Source organism: Alexandromys fortis, unplaced genomic scaffold, assembly GCF_014885135.2.
Source record: "Alexandromys fortis isolate MF-2015 unplaced genomic scaffold, M_Fortis_MF-2015_v1.1 scaffold_76, whole genome shotgun sequence".
Classification (NCBI taxonomy): Eukaryota; Metazoa; Chordata; class Mammalia; order Rodentia; family Cricetidae; genus Alexandromys; species Alexandromys fortis.
In genome coordinates this window covers 7,241,256-7,261,613 of record NW_026067997.1, presented here as the reverse complement: position 1 = coordinate 7,261,613, position 20,358 = coordinate 7,241,256, and positions in this window count along the sequence as shown.

Here is a 20,358-nt window from a genome sequence, read left to right as displayed (position 1 = left end):
AGGGGAAGAAGCAGCCCCGTGACCAGGTGGCTAATGGGTGTTATAGGAACAGAGTGACATCACAGCAGGATGACATCATGCTCACAACCGCTCACACCCTGGAGAACAAGACCTTGCCAGAACCTGCTGAGACCAGCACAGCTTTCTGTTTCATTATAATGTATGCCTATGTTATTTGTGGCAATTATGCATCTGGCATGATGACACGACCCGTATGGAAACCTTGTTTAAGGACAGAATAGGGGAATCTGAGACATTTACCAATCCTTTCTGGATACCATGGGCCTTTTCCTCCTATTAATTCCTAATAATAGTTCACTGTGTCTGCAGATGAAAGCTGATGTCCCAACTCTCTGGTTTCGCTACAACTCTCTCTGAGAGTGTGTGCACTCACCCTTCTGAGGTCACAGAGACACAGACAGCTTCACATCTCCACCCTCAGCGGCCTCTGCAGGTTCCCCTAGCCTTTTAGAGACCTCACCTCAGGCCCAGGGAGGATTTGTGGCTCTGATACTAAAATTGATTTCATGAATAATCAGTATAACAAAGACGAATTGGAACAAAGATGAGTTGGAAATGTCATTGATATTTTTTTCTTTGTATAAGCTTCAACACTAGGTTTAAGAGAAAGGGAAGCACACAAAAGGAGGACATACCCAAGTGGGGGTAGGCACCACCCAAAGATGTGCACAGTGTGAGTCTGGGGCTCAAAGGGAGAGTAAACAATTCATTGTCTTAGCATTAATCACCTATAACCTCTGGTGACTCTCCAGTTGCATCTTAAAAGGTTGCTAGGAAACATGTCTTCTCATTCCTGCTCTGACTCTTCTGATAAAAGAGATGTAGCCCCCTAAGAGATGATTAAGATGCAGTTATCATCATTCACTGTCAAACCGGAAGTCGCTAAGGCTGCACAAGGATTTAACACAAGTCTTTTCCTTATATTAGGGCTTCTGGTGAGAGTCTTAGGAAATCGTAGGTTGATGGCAGGGAAGGGAGAAAGACAGCAGTTAATTGTGCTGGAATTCTTGCTCTGTTGTCAGCAAAGGCTTCAACCTGACTCTGGAGAGAAGGGCCTCACTCCCTTCCCATGCCCTCAAGACGCGTTCTGCCTTTCTACCCTGTCTCATGTGTTGTGATGTCTTCTTACGCTCTGTAATAAATCTCTCTGCCAATTCCTCACTACTTTCTCTCCAAACTGTTTCTCGGATAGTCAAAAGCATCGAGAAATACTGAGTACTGGCCCCTCTCTGTCCAGTTTCTTTATCTTTCCCTGGAAACTTCTCAGCCTGCAGGCTTCTTTGAGAACAAAAGAGATTGTTCTTTCTCAACTAGCAGGATCGATGGCTATGAATAGCTCAGAAATTATGCTCCCTACCCAGAAACTATCCATGGAAAAAAGTAGCCTCGTTCACTTTTATACCTCTTCCCCAGAGGTAACCCTACTCTACCGAGTGGCCTCCTTGCTCAATGCAGGACACCCCCGAAGTGTAATTAATGTGCCACAGAGTCCACTGAGACCAGCTACGCCTCAATTGTAACCACACGTTCAACTTTTCTCCCCTGCAGCCTCATTCTTCTTGTTTCTCTGCAAATTTTTTCCATACGAAGCTTCACATGGGTGTCTATTTTTCTGGGAAAGAGATAAAAATAGTTGCTATTGGGAGTGGTCCTAAGAAATACATGGTAAATATGTTGTTTTAAGCCTGTCTATGAGCTGGAAGTCAGGAACCTGCAAATTGTTAACGGTAAAATACTAATATTCCCCTAGTACGCCATAATGGTGCAATTGTTTATGCTGGTGCTACAGGTGAAACAGATTGAAATGCCAGCTGGAATAGATGCACTGCTTGGTCGATATCTCCGGTGAGTTTAGAAGTAGCAGAGAAGTAATAATAAGGGGTGCATGGATTTGAATGACTGATTTTGTCTATCTATGGACTAGAGGTCGACGGCAAAGCGTTGAGGAAGACTAGAGCAGAGGCAAACACTGGGAAAGGCTTTCTACAAACACAGAAAGAGACTCTCCTTCTGCAACTAAAAGAAAGAACCAAATCTACCACTTAATACTAATGGGAGCAGAGCACCATATACAGTGGAATTCCCAGCCCAAACCTTCTCTCTCACAGAAATCGGTCACCAGGTCTGGGTCTGTTGCTTAGATTGGATCTCATCAGCGGAAAGCAACACATGCTTCAGTAAGAAAGCATAGCATGGCACCATAGCAGGAGTGTATAAGAATGAGTTGGAGCCGACTAAGGTAATTCCACATGGAGAACAGAGCTGCGATGAAATGTCATGGGGCTTCTTTGGCAGCGTGTCTTACAAGCAGCAATAGCTTGGCATTGCTCGGCATCTTATGGGCACCGAAAAGAGTGGTGATATCTGGGGGGTAGTAATGGGGTCCAGTAGCAAGATTGATTCAGGGAGTCAGCTGACCATTTCTCCACCCGTCATATGCACATTATGAAGAGATCTGCCAATCAGTGATTGCCAATTAGTGATTGACAGAGAGTCCTTGAACTGTACTAAAATATGCATTGTAGTTAGTAAGAAAGCCAAAGTAGAAATGTATGCAAGTGACCATCTTCAGTCCAAGAAACGGAGTAGCAAACCTGTACATACCCTATTGGAACATCAGATGTTTAGCATGGGTACAGGGTAGTGGCCTCTTGTGGTAGTTTGAAAGAAAATGATCTCCAAAGGACTGTCATTATTAGGTGTGGTTTTGTTGGAGTAGATACAGTCTTGTTGGAGGAAGTGTGTCACTGTGGAGGGGGTCTTTGAGGTCCCATCTGTGCTCAAGATATTGTCCAGTGTCTTTGACCATTTCCTGTTGCCTGCAGGATGTAAACTTCTCAGCTTCTTCTCCAGCACCATGACTACCTACATGCTGCCATGCCCCACCATGATGATAATGGCCTAAACCTCTGAGACTGTGAGATACCCAATTAAATGTTCTCCCTTCCAAGAGTTGCCATGGTCATGGTGTTTCTTCACAGCAACAGAAACCCTAAGACACCACCCTCATCTTTGCTTGCCAATACTTAAAGGAGACTGAATGGAGCAAATGAGAATGAATATCACTGATCCCGCCAAACATTAATCCCAATAGTAAATCTTATGCTTGATGGATCAACATGACCTTGGGAATATCATTCGGCAATTTCTTTCTTCTTTTCTAGTCATATCCAATAAGTGAAGAAGAAGCTCTTCCCATGTATGAAAGAAGGCCATTTAAAATCTGGCTTCCGGGCATTCTCAGCTTCCTAACCCTCCATCAGAACATGGTTTGGACATTGTTCAGAATATTACATTGAACCGCTGTGCTAATATTATGCTGATTGGATTTGAAGAACATTTGTAATACTTTCATATCTGAGTGCAAGTGATAAACCTGATAAAGGCTTGAATTCATTTCATATTAATGAAGCTTGTAAGAGGCCAGAACCTCAAGTTAATGCTTAGGAAACTTCCATAAAGTTTCAGCAATGCCGCTTTCTAAACATGAACTGAACAAGGGCAGCAACAATAGGCTTGCTGCAGGGGATAGGGAAAAGACCAGGAGGTCTCAGCCCGACACAACAAACTACAGCAACTAAGGAGCGTTGAGAGTGGAGAAACAGTCTTCCTGGGCAAGAGCACACCAACTGGGTATATAATACCAAACGGTCAGCCCTGGAAACATACACACAGGTAACTTATATAGAGTGAGCCAGGTTATATTTATGTATTTAGGAATACATATGTACATATATGCATGTAATATCAATTGATGAAATAGAAGTCATGAATATGGAAGAGAGCAAGGAGGAGTATATGGGAGGACTGGGGGGAGAAAAGGGAAGGGGCAATGCTTTTGCCCATTTGTGTGTGCATGCATATATGTGTGTACGTGTGCGTGTGTGTGCGCGTGCCTGTTGTGTGTACTCATATGGAGGGATTCTACTTGTGAACTTTGAGAAGAGTCTTTTCAGAAACTGTCATCATTGTTTCTAACATGAAGTGCTCTTTAAATTTTTCCAGCTATGAAAGGACCACACATGATTCCTCCACTTACAAATCCAGGTTCTGATAGCTGCGAAAACTGATTGTCCTAGAAATTTTCACTACTTGATGGCAGCCAAATAACTCTAACAATATTCATTTAATGTTCATTCAATTGCTGTTTAAATTGTTAAGTAACTATATGGCATGTAACATGGTTTAAATATACTAATCCAACAATAATAAAAGATAACTTATGAATCTACCTCTAAAAGGCAGTTTAGGGTTTAGAAGTATTTTCATAGAAAAAAATTTCTTTAGTACTTTAGGAAAAATTAAAAAGTAAAAGATAAACCATAAGAGAAAAACACATAAATATGATAATGAAATTTCATTTTACACCTACTGGAACATGTACTGAAAAAATGCTACAGACAGTAAGAAATTGGTGAAGATATGAAACATTGAAAATACTGTTGGAAATTTAAAACAATTTCACTTTAAAATAGGCTGATAGTTCTCTAAGAGATTAAACCTATATCTGCTATATAACTCAAAAATAAAAATATATATCTGCACAAACACTTACGTATTAATGTTCATAGTAGCATCATTCAAGGCTTGCTGGGAAGGGTGAGAAGACCAGTGAGAGAGAGATGGTGATAAGAGGATAACTGAGAATGAAAAAGATCAAAATATGGACATACATGAAAAATGTCATTGTGAAACCAGTGATTAGGAATATAGTAGATCCTAATAAAACATTTGAAAACATTGTTCTAAAGAGTACAAGAGAGGACATAGCTCAAATGCTCATCAATGCACAAATATACTTTTAAAAATATGGTATACCTATTCAATAAAGCATTATTTAGCAATAAAAATAAATGAATTAGTGACACTACAACACTGAGCAGGGGTTCAGGCAAGCAGAAACACCCCATGTTGTATGATTCACTTACATGAAATGTAGGGTTGATGAAAATTATAACTGACATAAAGTTGATTGCTGGGTGCCCAGGATGTCTTGTTATCCTAGGAAATGGGGAGCCACTGGTCACTGGTGTGTGCATTTTCTTTTAAGGTGATGGAAATGTTCAGGTATGGATTTTTGATGATTTCACAGCTCCAGCAATGCAGTAAAGAAAGATTCATAGGAAAAAGAACTTTCAAATATGTGGACTTGGCTTTGTGGAAAACATATCTCAAGTGGGTTGCTATCAAGCCTGATAGGAAAGACAGAGACTCAGAATATGAGAAGGGCACAGTGGTGGCTGGACATATACGAAGGAAACGTCACTGTGACAGCGACAATTGGCAATAGGCTCCAAGGAGCACAAGGAAGAAGCTGTCAGATGACCTCAAAGGGACAATGAGCTCCTCACCTCATTGATCAAAACTGAATTATGATGAAGAGGTTTCGGGTTAGCAAAGGAATAAAAATATATTTTATAATAGTAGCTGTATAATATAATATAGAAATAAATTACATGTTGTAAAATGTTGTATATCAGTTGTCCATGAATTGTGGGGAGAAAATATCTTCTTATGAAAACAAAGGAGAACTAACTATGGGAAGCTCTTACTTTAAAATTAAGATGTCCTTTTAGTTATAGATGCCGCTGTATTTATCAACAAAACCCCACGCTTTGAATGTGGCTCACACTGAACCTAAACTCTAACAGTACTTGGCAATAGCCTACATGGTGTTATTTGAATGAATTGCTATGCACATCTATCAGGTCAGGTCAGTGGAACAGTAATGTCTGCTTCCTGTGGTCATCCACGCAGGAGCCAGTCTTTGCTCAGACGCTCTCTCTCTTCAGAGGGACTGAGACTGTACCATTCCAGAAGACGGGGAACAGCAATCCGTGGCAGGCAGGTCTTGTTGAGCCCACCCACTGTGGAATCCCGCACAACAGCTGCCCATGGGATGAGCTCTTAAGGCATAAGGCAAAATTAAAAGATCTTTCACTTCGGCACTGAAACAAAAACTATTTTTAAATCTGATTTTAAACTCTTGAATTATAATCAGCTTGTATCAGTTATTTCAGATTCCAGGCCCACAGGCTTTTAATTATTTAGGAAACCGGGTGGCATTTATTGAAAGAAAACCAGATCTTTAAATAGCACTGTCCTAGAGCGTGTTAACAAAACACCAAGGAAATTAATTATTGCATACTAAGCCCCACTACTGAGCACTTCTCTAATTCCAGATACTCTTCTAAATACTTGGTGTATGTCATCTCATTCAACCCAATGGGAACGTTTGCAAATGAGGAAAATTAGACTCATCTAAAAGTAATTATACTAGATTGTGTGTGTGTGTGTGTGTGTGTGTGTGTGTTTGTCACTAATAAAAACTACTGACAGAAACAAACCTAAAGGAGGAAATGGAACTTGAACTTGGAGAGAGATTTCCATCTTCCGCTGTGAGGAAAGTATGGCCCCAGAAGCATAAGAAAAGGCTCCCTCCCAGGGCTGTAGACAGGAAGCAGGAAGCACAGGCTGGCACCTTAAAACCCCTCCCCACTTGGTGACCTAGCTCAGCCAGACCTCACCTGCTAAAGACCCCACAGCTGTCACAATAGGGTGCTTAAAGTTTGTGGGGAAGATTCAAGATTCAAATCCTACTAGTGAAAGGTTTGCCCAAGGTCATACAACAGAAAGTAACAAGGGAAGACACACTATGAAACCTGGAAACAGGGTTTCTAAGATTGTGATATTAGACAAAACAAACAAACAAAAAGCAAAATGAAACATAAACAGTTATGGAAAAGACAGTTGGCTATTTTTCAGATAATCGACTCTTCGAACAAGTTCAGAGTTGGGCATGATGGAAACTCGTCTAAAAGTATAAGTCTTCACAGTAAAATGGAAGTGGACTAATTTTATGTTTCATATCTTTTGTTAGAATTAATGTTTTTCTTTTTTCTATTATTTTCTTAAAATAAAAGCATTTATTATAGATGTTTTTTCTATTTTCTAAGAATAAATTTTTCCTAAAACTAGTTTTTGAATATAGTACTTTTTATTCTTTGATCTTATATATTTTTTTCAGATATCTTACTTTTTCCATTTACTAAGAAAGAAGATAACTATAATGTAAGTGTCCTATCCCAATGTGGTGGTTTGAATAAGAATGGCCCCTACAGACCCATAACTATAACTATAAGTGTTCTATCCCAATGTGGTGGTCTACAGACTCATGTGTTTGAATGCTTTACCCACAGAGAGCAGCAGTATTAGGAGGTGTGGCCTTATTGGAGGAGGTGTGTCCTTGCTGGAGGAAGTGCATCACTGTGGGGGGCAGACTTGGAAGCCACGTATGCTCAAGCTGTACCCAGCACAGAGTGTCTCCTTCTGCTGCCTGAATATCAAGATACAGAATTCCCAGCTCCTTCTCCAGCACCATGTCTGCCTTCACTCTGCCATGGCCCCACACGATGATAATGGACTAAACCTCTGAAACCATAAGCCAGCCCTAACGAAATGCTTTCCGTTGTAAGAGTTGCCAGGGTAATGGTGTCTCTTCACAGCAATAGAAACCCAAACAAAGGTACCCAACATAAAAATAACAAATGAAAACATTGATGGAGTATTCTTACATTTCCTTTCCCTTTCCTAGGGTGGGCTTCCTGTCTTTCTGTACAGTTTAGACTGAAGGTCAGACTAGCATGAACTATTCTCCACCCCAAATATTGTGCAGCCTTTGATTGAGACATAGCTGGGAATACTGAGTTGTGTTAATCAAACAACTTTATGGTTATGCGTCTTTCCCACACATTCCTAAAACTATTACTTTGGCTCCAGTTCCACTGAGTTGAGAGACCATTCTCTTGTATTCAGTAGGCTCTGAGGTCTCAACATAATGGTTCAAATTTAAACAAACTCCCACTATCCTTCCCTTTCATGTGGCGAGAGAATGTGTCATTTTTTACCCTTTCGGCCACCACTTCCTCTCCACATCCTTCATTGCATTCGTGGCTGTCATACTCTAAGCAGCAGACATTTTTTCCATGGGGGTTGAGTCTCATCTCTTCAGCAACCATTTTCTAGAAATTATTTTCCTGACATCACCATGAAGACCTTTTTTAGTAGACATCGGTGCAGTAAAAGACACCTGAACTTCTTCAAGGCCTGTGTGCTATCCAAACTCAGTGGATCCCAGATGCTGTAGTGCCTCCCAGGGCTTTAGTCCAAGTCTTTTTCAAAGGTTATGTAGGAGAATTTCCCAGAATCCATTTCAGGCATCAGGACATTTGCTACATTGTTGTTCTCTCAGATTTGTGGTGGGTTTTTGTTTGCTTAGGTTCTTTTTTTTTTTCTGATAGGAATGATGGAAGCTTTACACCCAATATTGATGTCATCATTGTAACTCAGTACTGAGGTGATTTTTCTAGATGCGGCTGCTTCTGTTTAGCTGTTTTAAGTAGATTTTGATAGGCAATGGGGGAAGACCATTGAAATTGCTCTGCTTTTCTTCTCTAAATTCTTGAAGTTTTGTTTTGTTGTTTTTCTCCATCTCTTTTATTCCTGTTTAAATTATTTTTGCTGTGTGCCAATTCCAGAGATATTTTGTCAAATATATGCTTATTAATTTGTCTATAGCTCCTATGCACATGTGTCCCTTTAAAAATATGCAAGTATCTCATAAAATTGCAATCTATTTTATTTTTTATTGTTTGAAATTTCATACATGTGTATAATGAGTTCTAACCAGGTCCACCCAAGCTTCCCTCCAATTCTTCTATCCCTCCCCCACTTTTCCCAATTTCATGTGCTTACAAAAACACTGATTTTAACTAGTACTATTAGTATGATCATCTATAGGTACATGGGTAGCTTTACAGGGGCCACATACTTGAATAAAATTGATCTTCTGTCCCCAGTATCTACCAATTGCCAGTACCTCCTTGGGATGGGGTAGGAATTCATACTCTCTTCCAACTGTGTTGAGAATTTGGCTGACCTGTTCTCAGCCTGCTGTGAGTCCACACTGGAGTGGCACTTGTCATATCTGGCAAATACTCTTTTGCCACAGGTGCCCACTACTCCCAGCCATTACAGTTTCCTCCTGCCCTTTGTGATGTTCCATGAACCTTTCAAGGAGATGGGCTGTAACCGATCCATTTACATCTTAGAACTCAAGAGTATGTTAGTCTTTGCACTTGATCAATTTTGGGTCTCTGTGCTAATCACAACTAATTAACTATAAGAAAAGCCTCTCTGGTGAGAATTGGGAGATGTATTCACCAATGGATAAAAAGATACAAACCTAGGGGGCAATTTGTAACTATGTGTATTTATCTTATTTATCATAAGAGCAGTATTAAGTTTTTCCTTAGGGCCTATGGCCCAGGAAGTCATAAATTCTGATTTTTTGTCCGTTTTATGATTCCAGCCATGAGTTCCATCTTATGGAACAGACCTTATATCAAATTATAAATTAATGTTTGCTTCCACATTTGTGCCACTATTACACTAGTGGGTATATATTGCTAGTATAGTCATTATTTTAGACCACAGGGTGCACAGTTGGGTCAAACTCTTGATAACCTCTCTCTTCTAGTAGAGTACATATTATTTTCTAATACTCTGAGAGTCATCCAGTAGGAATGAAAATTTCAGTTTGACACCAGCTCGAATTTTCCATACTCTAGGACTTAAGTATGTGATACCTTTAGCAAAACGGTCTTACCATCAAACTCAGGAGAGTAGCTAAGAGCAATAGGAAAGGCCTATAGTATTTTTGGGAGAGGGGTATCTTTGGGATCCTACTAACCAACAATTCAAAAGGCTCATACCTGGCCTGACCTGGTGGTATCTCAGGAAAGCATTATTTTACCACTATAGGGCACCTCCATGTCTCTCTCTCTCTCTCTCTCTCTCTCTCTCTCTCTCTCTCTCTCTCTCTCTCTCATATATGTTATGAGTGTGTATACACATATACATATTTTAGTTGATTTTCATATGTCATTTTATAAGGTTGTCAGTCATCCTTCTGGCACTCCTTCCCCTAGTCTGCCCTTCTATCCTCAACCCTATTTAAACTTTCTTGTTCTAGAATGTGACGGCGATCTGGCTGCAACATCTGTTGTCCCATTGATCTCTAGGGTTGATTCTGTTGATACAGATGGCTGGGGTATTCTCCACTTCCTCCCTTTCTGCACCATGTGAATCCCTGCTAAGGTTGCAAACTTGGTTAAACAGGATGACCTTCCTTGGTAGAGGAGGACCATTCTTCCATCGTGGTGTATCAGTAGCTGTGCTCCCCCACTAGAACCCCCAAATAAACTCTCAGGTTCTTATATTTTTGATATTAAAGATTATGAGTCAGTTTTTATTTTAATGAACCCTTCATGGACCTGAACTTTATTGGGTGTGATATCCTTAGACAATTCATCACTTTCTTTATGTGTTTAATAAATGTGCCTTTTCATAAGTTAGATTTTAATAAATATGGAGCTTAACTACAGCTATAGCAACACACTTTCCAACTTGCTCACTTTTTTCTTCCTCTTCTTGACTTGAATTAAGCAATTATACCTTTTCACATATGCAGAAATCTTCTGCTGGGAATAATATTGCAACTTACTTGGCCAATAAAATTTCTGTTGCAGCACTATGGCAGGAAGTAATTTTAGCATTTTCCATTGGAATTGAGTGCGTTTCTCTAAGGTTTCCACTGCATACATTGAATATACACATGTAAGAAATCTACTGAAACTGAATAGGAACTGGGATGCTGGAGGATACTTTCTGGAAGATACACTATGTTCACAACATTGTCTTCCTTTAAGCCTTCTCTTTCATGGAGGGGAAAATATAGGACTAGGAAAAGGTGACAGTTAAGATAAGTCATTAAAAGACACATTCTTTCCCCCATCCCTTTTAGTTTTCTAATGCTCAACTACAAAACAATGGTTAGCTAAGGGAGTAATGGTTGTATCATTATAACCTAACTGATACAGTGCAGTTCTCAGCATAGACTTAAGTCTTACTATAGCTTTGGCAAATGACCCTGGACCTTCTAGACATGGATAGCCTATGAAAATGAAAGCTGAAATAATGCTAGTTGCTTCTGAGAACACTGTAGGGCAGATATGTTGATCCATATATAACCAGGGGAAACTCATTCAGTTCAATTCTGGGATACAGTTGGTAATCTAAAACCAATTGTGCTATCAACATTATTGCACTGTATGTAGTAAGGGGCTGCTTGTTCATTCCCAGCTATCCAGATCATGAAATAATCACTCAGAAACTATACTATTTGCAATACTGTTTAGCCAATAGCTTAAGCATATTGCTAGGTAGCACTTATGTCATTGGTTAACCCATTTCCATTATTTTATATTTTATCATAGGATTCATGGCCTATCAGCAAGGTTCCAGCTGGCAGCTCACATCTTTCTCCTCTGCTGGCTTCATGGCATCTCTTTGACTCCATCTTTTTTCTCCCAGCATTCAGTCTAGTTTTCCTGCCTAGCTCTACTCTGCTAAGCCACTGGCCAAAATAGATTCTTTATTCATTAACCAATAAAAGCAATACATATACAGAAGGACTTCCCACACCAACTGTACATATGACACCCATCATTAATCAATTTGTGCACACTTCTACCTCTCGACAGAACATTCTAGAAACTGCTTCCAGTCAAGTAGAGTCAGCATGTCAGATATCATTATTCTGCAGCCTATGCCCTAAATGGTTGCTCAGTACCTACACTGTGTTATAGCTAACACACCTAAAAGGATTTGTCAGGCCCTGTGGTGCCCCCCAGTTGTTTAGTGATGGATGCCCTGACGTCATCCTTGAGGGCACAAAACCAATAAGAACACCTCAAGAAACTTCAAGGCATGACTTCTATGAAACATTCTTGACTTGTTTTAATTACTCTTAGTTTTAGTTACAACTGGTTCATTATTGAGATAGGACACTAAAATTTTTTTACACTAGTGGCACTTGGGAAAGGTGGATGAAGAAGGCATTTAAGCTGTTTTGAGACGGACTTCTGAAAACTCTCCATGTCCCTTCTCTGACTTGCTCTAACTTGTCATATTGAGGACAGTCAAGTTTACCTCACATCAGGACTTAAGAACACCTTGCTAGAAAAAAAGCACACTTCTAGGTTCTTGATAAAGAATGCAATTTTTTTATCTGCAATTGATGCATAATATTTGCATAGACCTATGACGTACAGTATTATAATTTAATATGCACATTAATGATCAAGTTGAGTAGTCAGGCTTTCCAGCTTCTCAAACAGAAATCATTTCTTTGAGTTAAGCATCTTAAATTCTCTTCTAGTCATTTGGAAACATAGTAAATTCTGCAGACTGTATCAGGCACTATTTCTTATACCCAAATAGAGAGTGGAAGAATGCATTTTTTTTATTGTCACTTTTCCTGCTACATATAAAACAAATACTCAGTGTCAAAACTCCAAAATAGAGGAAGAAAGTTAGTAGTATTTGTGCATATCTATTTTAAATCCAAATTGTATTTGCCCCAAAGTTCCATTTTCTATAGTCATTTCCTGCTCTGGAGCTCATATTGTCTATTGACTAAAGTTTTCTGAGGCCTAGAAGTTTCTTTCTTACCAAACTTATTCAAACTCTAAAACCATAAAAGCAAAATTTGGACATTATTTTTAAAACAGATTTGTTTTTTTTTTTTTAAAAATTTCCATTAGAAAGAAAGATACGTTTTTGTTTGGAATGAGGCCTGGAAAGTCGAACTAGAACAAAAGAAATGTCCAGTTTCATCAGTCTCCAGTTTTCTTGGCAATGTCAGAGAAATGTCTTTTGTTGTCTCTCTGTTTTCCCCTATTGTTGAATATTGCCCGGTGTTCTTTCTATGCCTGTACATCTTCATCCATCGTGCCATAAAAATGGAATGATGTTTTAGGAATTTGTTGAAACAGAATTACATCATCAGTAGCCAGCTAACAGCAATGAGCCTTATTATTGGCTCTGACTTGGTCCATATTAGCTTCTGCTCCGTGTCTGCATTGCTGCTGCTGATAATTCCATGGGGGAGAATGAACAGGCCGTCCTTCTCTATGATGCTACTACATTTTAGCATGACTGGTTTGCCTGCCGAGGTCGAGACTCTAGGAGCTGTGTTTTCTGACTTCCGTCACCTGCTCATATTCTCCAGTGGGACAGCCTCTCTTCAGTGCGCGCTTTGTTCTAGAACGTTGGTCAGGACTTCCTCTGTCCCTCTTTGGATGGTGAGAAAGAACTGGCTGCTACCTCATCTTTCTGGGAATCCTGAACTTTCTAGATGGGCAGTGTTGTCCTCACCTGTGTCGAGACAGAAACTGTTTCGTCTTAAAGGAAGGAAACGGGGCCGATGTGCCTTTTCTACGGAAACAATGTGAGACAATGGAGGAACAGAATGGGTAACTCCCCGCTGGAACTGAAGAGTGGAGGCTGCGAGCCCGTGTGTGATCAGTGAAGGGGTGGGGGAGGAGACGCCCACAAGGTTCTTCTTTCTTATTTTAGTTTTGGTTTGGTTTGGTTTGGTTTTTCCTCATCAAATACAAGGGAGGAATGGAAGGCTCTTTTGGGCAATGTTTCCATGAGCGCTTCCAAAGCCCTGAAACACAAGATCCTAGAAGAAGAGCTGCCCATCTCTTTCCAAAGGCACAGCCATAGTGACCCTTAAAGCTTCTATCACCCCCTCCCCTCTAAAAAGGCATTTCGCATGCTCAGCTGGTTAAATGACTATTCATCTCATGTCTCGTGGTCTGTAGTTATTGTTCCAAAATCAGGGACGCGTGCAGGTACAGACCCGGTTCAAAGCCGGGAGGAGGAACATGAACCTGCCGTATCTGCTTGATCTCTTTTGAGCAAGCGAAGAAAGAGTGATGAGCACGCCCTTGTTGCATTCCTCGTGTCTTGGATCAACAAGGGAGCCGGGCCAAATGTCAGATTAAATATTCCACAGCTGAAGTGTTTGCACAACTTTCCAGTGGCTACCATTTAAAGCAAGAAAAACAGTGATGGACCTTAAAAAGAATTATCCTTCCTTTGACATGCTCACGGTGTTCTGCCAGCAATTGCTCCAACTTGGAAGGCCAGGTCATGCATGTCTTATCCACCGACCATGGGCGCCAGCTGGCGATTGCAGCCTCAGGTATCCATTCCCTATAGGGGCATGAAGCCCCAGTGTGTGCCCCACAGGCCACAGCTGCGCTGCTGCCTTGTTACACCTGTGACTGTGCTGGCTGAGAAGCTGTTCATTACAAGGAGAAATTTCCTGATTCTTGAAGACTCTTGTCATGTTTCCACAATGAGTTTGCACTCTGTGCTACGTGTGTTTTCAGTTTGGGTTGGCTCTGTGGGACTGCTGGGGAAACTCTAGAGACAGATCTTTTATTGAAACAAAATAATAAGTCTGAACAAATCAGTCGTATTATCGTTGGCTCTGGCAGGAACAATATTCTTTTCATCTTTATATTTCTACAGGATTGCTTAAGAGACGATGCTCTACCCCCCTCCCACCCCGCCAGGTTATGTGAAGGACAAGAAAGAACAGAAGGTGCAGAACTACTCCGAGAAATCAAGGTTTTCATGTATCCCCCATTACCTTTCCCTATAATCTAAGGAAGAACTTTTTTTCTCCCCTGCTTCTCCTACAAGGAACCAGACGTGCCAAGCATCATTCTCCTGGGCACAGTTGCATGGCTTGCAGTAGTAGCTGTGAATTCTGACATGTGTACTGTGCTCTCCGTGATCTAGGGCAAGTCGCTTCCCCTCTCTGCTCCGGTTTCCTCCCCCTGAAAAATGGAAATTGTAAGAGAAATCCTTCGCCGTCTCTCACACAGACTCGTGAGTATGTAAAGTGATTGCAGGAGCAGAGGGTGAGCCCGTCCAGCCACCAGACAGACCACAGACAAGTGTGGCTCCTTCCTCAGCAGCTGCTGCTGTCATCTCTGGAAGTCATTCTCTTTCTCTGTGTTCTCTATGGCAAGGTGGAAGGCAACCGGGGTCTCGGAAGAGAAGTTGTGTATCCTTTCTGAAATGTACTTTTCCAAAATAAGAGAGGTGGCTCAGTTGTTAAGAGTACTTACTCCAGTTGCCAAGGACCGGCTTCTGTTCTCAGCACCTACAGAGGATGGCTGGAACCACCAGAAAATTCAGCTCTTTGAGATTTGATTCTCTCTTTGACCTCTCTGGGCACCTGGAGACATGCGATTCATATAAATTCACACACATAATCGCATAAATAGATATAAGTATTATCAAAGCACTTTGCCCATGGAGTTGAACTAGGTCTGAAGCTCTGGCTCAGTTTTCAGAGTCTGCAGAAGAAGCTGCCCCTGACAGGAGTATCAAGTGAAGAGGTTCCCCATGAGCGATGGAGAGGCTTCGGGGTTCTGTCCTCTCATTTCCCAGGTGACCCATGTGGATCAAGAATGGAAAGCCCAAAGTTGTTGGATGATGTATTTTCTTATGACAGTTGAGGTCTGGTTTAGTCCCTGTTGGAGCTTAACTGGTTATGAAAATGGTGATCCGTCATCACAGGGCCTGTTGACATGATGCTTCAAGAACCCACACAGGGGCTTGGCACATGCCAGCTCTGTGGTTGTCCTTGGATTCAAAGACGAGTCAGAAAGGGAACCTTTCCTTCACAAATGAGGCTACAAGATACAGAAGGCTGGCTGTCTTCATGTTTAGATCCTACACTCTCCAGAATCCATTCAGAATAATATTTTTCATATGTCCTTATTAGCTGACACAGAATCAGAAATTTTTGAAGCTTTGTCATAAGAGTTCAATAATTTCCATTACCAATCCTCAGTAAGGAATCAAAACCAGAAAGGAAGAGGGAGGTTTACAATGCAGCCACTGGGTTAATCACTTGAACTTGTCCTTCTCCTGCTGAGATATCAGGGGCTGAAATTGTCCCAATACACCCACCCCCTCCCCAGGGAATTACAAGGAAAAGCGCTGAATGCCAGCTCCATCTTTGCCTCTGACAAGCCATGTAATCTTAGCTAAGCTCACTCATCTAGTCTCAGCCATACTTTTGTCTGGAAAAGGGTGAAGATGAAGACTATTCAAGCTATAAGTTTGTCGTTCAGACATGAATTGAACAATGCTCACAGAAGCCCTTCTGTGCATAGAAGACATGTTTATTTATGTTGCATCTCGTAATTTTACTTTTTTGGGTTTTAGACAAAATTTCCTGTGTAATTGTCTTCCTGTATAGCCCATGTTTATAAATGCTTCAATAAAGGGGGGCGGGTAGAAAAGAATAGCACCAGGGAAACATTTCTTACCCCACATCCATGAAGGGCCTTAAATGCGATGAATGAAACTGTCTTTCTAAGGACCTATGCAGTGTGCGGTGTTCCCAGGGTTGGAGATCTAGGAGGCTCTCAATTTGAACTCCTCTCCACTTGACTTCAAAGAGCAGTTTCTTAACTACAATCCTCTCAGTGTAGAAATTAGGAGCACATTACTAATTTGGAATACAGACAGGAGACAAAGAGCAATCGTCACTCACTATGTCCATGAGAAACTGGCATGTGCTAGTTTCTGGTTGTAGCTGTTACTGTTCCATCACTGTGAAGAATGACTGACAAAATCAACACAGGGGAAGATGGATTTATATTTGATGATCGTTTAAGAAGGGGTATGATCCATCATGTCAGTAAGGCTTCATGGCAGAAAGCATGAAGCAGGCATAAGGCCATCCAGCCAGGAAGCAGAGAGATGAATGCCGGCGTGCTTGCTCTCTTTTTTTCTCTCCTTTTTTTTTAAAAAAAAATATTTATTTATTATGTATACAATATTCCATTTGTGCGTATGCCTGCAGGCCAGAAGAGGGCACCAGACCTCATTACAGATGGTTGTGAGCCACCATGTGGTTGCTGGGAATTGAACTCAGGACCTTTGGAAGAACAGGCAATGCTCTTAACCTCTGAGCCATCTCTCCAGCCCCTCCTTTTCTCTTTTGCATTCAGTTTCTGACTCCAGCCTAATGGATGATGCTGCCTACATTTATGGTGGTTACACCTTCTTCAGTCATAGCTCTCTGAAAATGCCGTCGACAGTCACATGCAGAGGTATGTCAGCCAGGAATTTCAAATCCAGACAAGTTAAAATGAAGATTAGCCACCACACAGGCTTTGCTTTGAGGGTTAAATAAGCATTACAAATATATATCTATGGATAGATATTTACTGCCCTAAGCAACAATTCAGTGAAAATGTAAAACGCTGGCTGAAAACATAGTGTCTTTTTACAATCCTCTTTGCTAACAGGGCCCACCCATCCTTTCTGAAGTGGCCCAAGGGCTATGTCACTATCACCCCTTCCTGATATAACCTCAGCTCTGAATTCCCAGAGTCCTTTGGAAAGATCATTTTATGAGCCAGTCTCTTGCCCAGGACCTTTGGCTGTACCTCTGCCTAGAACATTATCCTCCCCAAATCCTGATTAACTTGTGTTTATTTGTTTGATAAAATATATTCACAAAGGTTACTTGGGGGTGAAGTGATTTCTTCTAGTTTACAGTTTCAGTCCATCAGCAGTCAAGACCCAGTAGCCTGAGGTAACTGGTCACATTACAGCCGCAACCAAATGAGAAGGAAAGAGAGAGGGGGGAGGGGAGGGACGGAGGAAGAGAGAGAGAGAGAGAGAGAGAGAGAGAGAGAGAGAGAGAGAGAGAGAGAGAGAGAATACATGCACACATGCTTGCTGGATCTCTGTTTTTATTCAGCCCAGCGCTCTGTCCAGCTCATGTAAAGGTGGTGTCCATGTTAAGGGTGGGTCCGTCTACTCAAGGAACCAAATTACAAAAGTCCATCACAAGCTAGCTGTGCACACAGGTTACACGATCTAGACAGACTTCACTGAGACGCCAGTGTCAGGCTGACAGTTAACACTAACCTCACAGCCTATCTGCTTAAGTCATAGAAAGGTATTCTCAAATGTCATTTTTAGACAGACCAGACAAGGCCTTTTTAAAAAATGCTTCTTTTATTCCCCCTTCTCGTTTCCCCTCCTATATAGCCCTCCTTGTTCACTTTAAAACCCATGGCCTCTTTTTTCATTAATTGCTGTTACATGCATATATACATATATATTTCTGAGTACAAGCTGCTCAGTCTATACATTACGTTATGTATATTTTCAGGTCTGACCATTTGCTATTAGATAGCCAGTCAGTTTGCTCTTCCTTCCCTTTGGAAGGCTATTCTCACTGTCAACATAGCTTCCTGTATAGATTCGAGCCCCCATTAAGTGCCCCACCCCACCCCAGTCCACATTAACATGTCTAGTGTTCTTGTCCTTGTTCAACTTCTGTTTAGGCAGTCATGGTGGTGGGACTTTGTGGATGTAACTTTTGTCTTTACTGGGAGACAAAGTTTCACAGCGAACCCCCTGGCTATCCGGCTCTTAAAGGACGTTTGCCTCCTGTTCCTCAAAGTTAGCTGAGCCTTCAGTGTGGGAGTTGTATTGCAGATTTATCAGTTGGGACTAGGCTGTATAACTCTTCAGTTTGATTGGTTGTTGTTTCTGTTTCAGATGAGGGGTGAGGACTACGCTTATCTGGGTCAATAAAGGCAAGTATTTAGAATGCAGATATGGGTTATGTTGCTTTAGTAAAATGGGAGTTGTAGGTTCTCCTCCCCAGGTCTATGACGTCACTAGCCCTGGGTAGCAGGCTAGGTTTCCAGTACCAGACACGATTGCCCTTCTGGTGAGCAGGTCTAAAATCCAACAAGAGTGATACTGGTTGCTGCCAAGGGGTGCTTGCCAGTACTGCACCCTTAGGGTTATTGCATCATGCTAGTCATTGTTGTGGTTTATAAGAGTCATAGCCAGGCGGGATTGTGGTTTTCTGCCTCCTGGCTATCCCTCTGAGGTACAAGTTAAATCCCTATTGCTAAAGATGCTGGACCTTACTTTGTTGCTTTGTTCAAACTCACCCCCGCATCCCATCACATTTTACCTATTTTTCTTTAGGGCACTTCTTATCTCTAGGCATATTATTTAATATTATATATTTGTTTCACTATTTTCTCCTTATTTTATAGTTCTGAGCATTAAACCTGCCAGGCAAATTCTCTACCACTGGGTTATATCTTTACTCCCATTATAGATTTATCTGGCTCAGATAGAAGTTCTACACAATCAGGAGACTTCTATTTTTGTTGTTATCTGAGTAACTAATTCAGGTTTACATATCTGTAGGTCCTTACATAATACTTAGATTTTGTCTGGTGATTGTGGATCTATAGGCATTTTGCTAAATACAGTATTTTATTTGTGACTTGTATCAGTATTAAATGTGATGGAACTTTTACTTTTGTGCAATTCAGCAGGAACATAGGCTTAGGGTTTTTAGCCAAGACTTCTTAAGCTCTTCCCACTAGCAATACCCACCTTTCTTATTCCCCCCCCCAAAAAAAATTTTAAGATACCCCAGCTATCGAGGTGCCTGGTCACTTTACCCATTGCTAGGACAAATATCTTGGCAAAAGCAACTTCAATGATAAACAGTTCACTTGGCTTGTAGTTCCAGAGAAAAGTCCATCATAGCTTAGAAGCCATGGCGACAGGAGCTCGAACTATCTGGTCACAGGGCGTCCGCAGCCAGGAAGCAGAAGGAGCTGAATGTGCTCAGATTGCTTCCCTCTTTATGTTTGATCCAGAACCCCAGCCCACAGAAATGATGACACCGTATTTAGCACTCACCTTCCTATTGTCTTTAACGCCCTCACAAGCTTGCCCAGACACTAATTTAAGCTAGATAATCATCACAGGTCAACACAGAGGTTTGTCCCACGGATGGTTCTAGATCATGTCATCTCGACAATCAATATTAACTGTCAAGGCAGGTATATGCAATAGCTCACAAATCAAGCATTAACTTACAATAAGTTGTGAAGAAATTTATTTTAAGATAATTTTTGGTATCCATATAATTTATCACGTATAACAATGAAAACAAAACTTCATGCTAATGATATGGGTATGCTTGTTTACTTTTTTGCATAAATGATTAATTATAGGCGGCATATTTGATCCTACAGGGTCGAAAGCAATTTGGAATTGATGGGTATTTTGGCTTTTATAAATAATCAGTTCTAGGATTCCTTCTCCATGTACAAAACAACAGAAGTGTGCTTAGAACCATTACAAAGTTGATGGAAATTCTGTACCATCCCAATTCCAGCGTTATTTAATATTTTTAAATTAAATTCAACTCAAAAAAATTTAAAGATTTTCCAAATAATTAGATGTATGTCTAAGTGTGGGTGTGTGGACAAGAGTACAGTGTCCTCATAGGCCAGAAGAGGGTATCAAATTCCCTAGAACTGGAGTTACAGGCAGCTGTGAGCC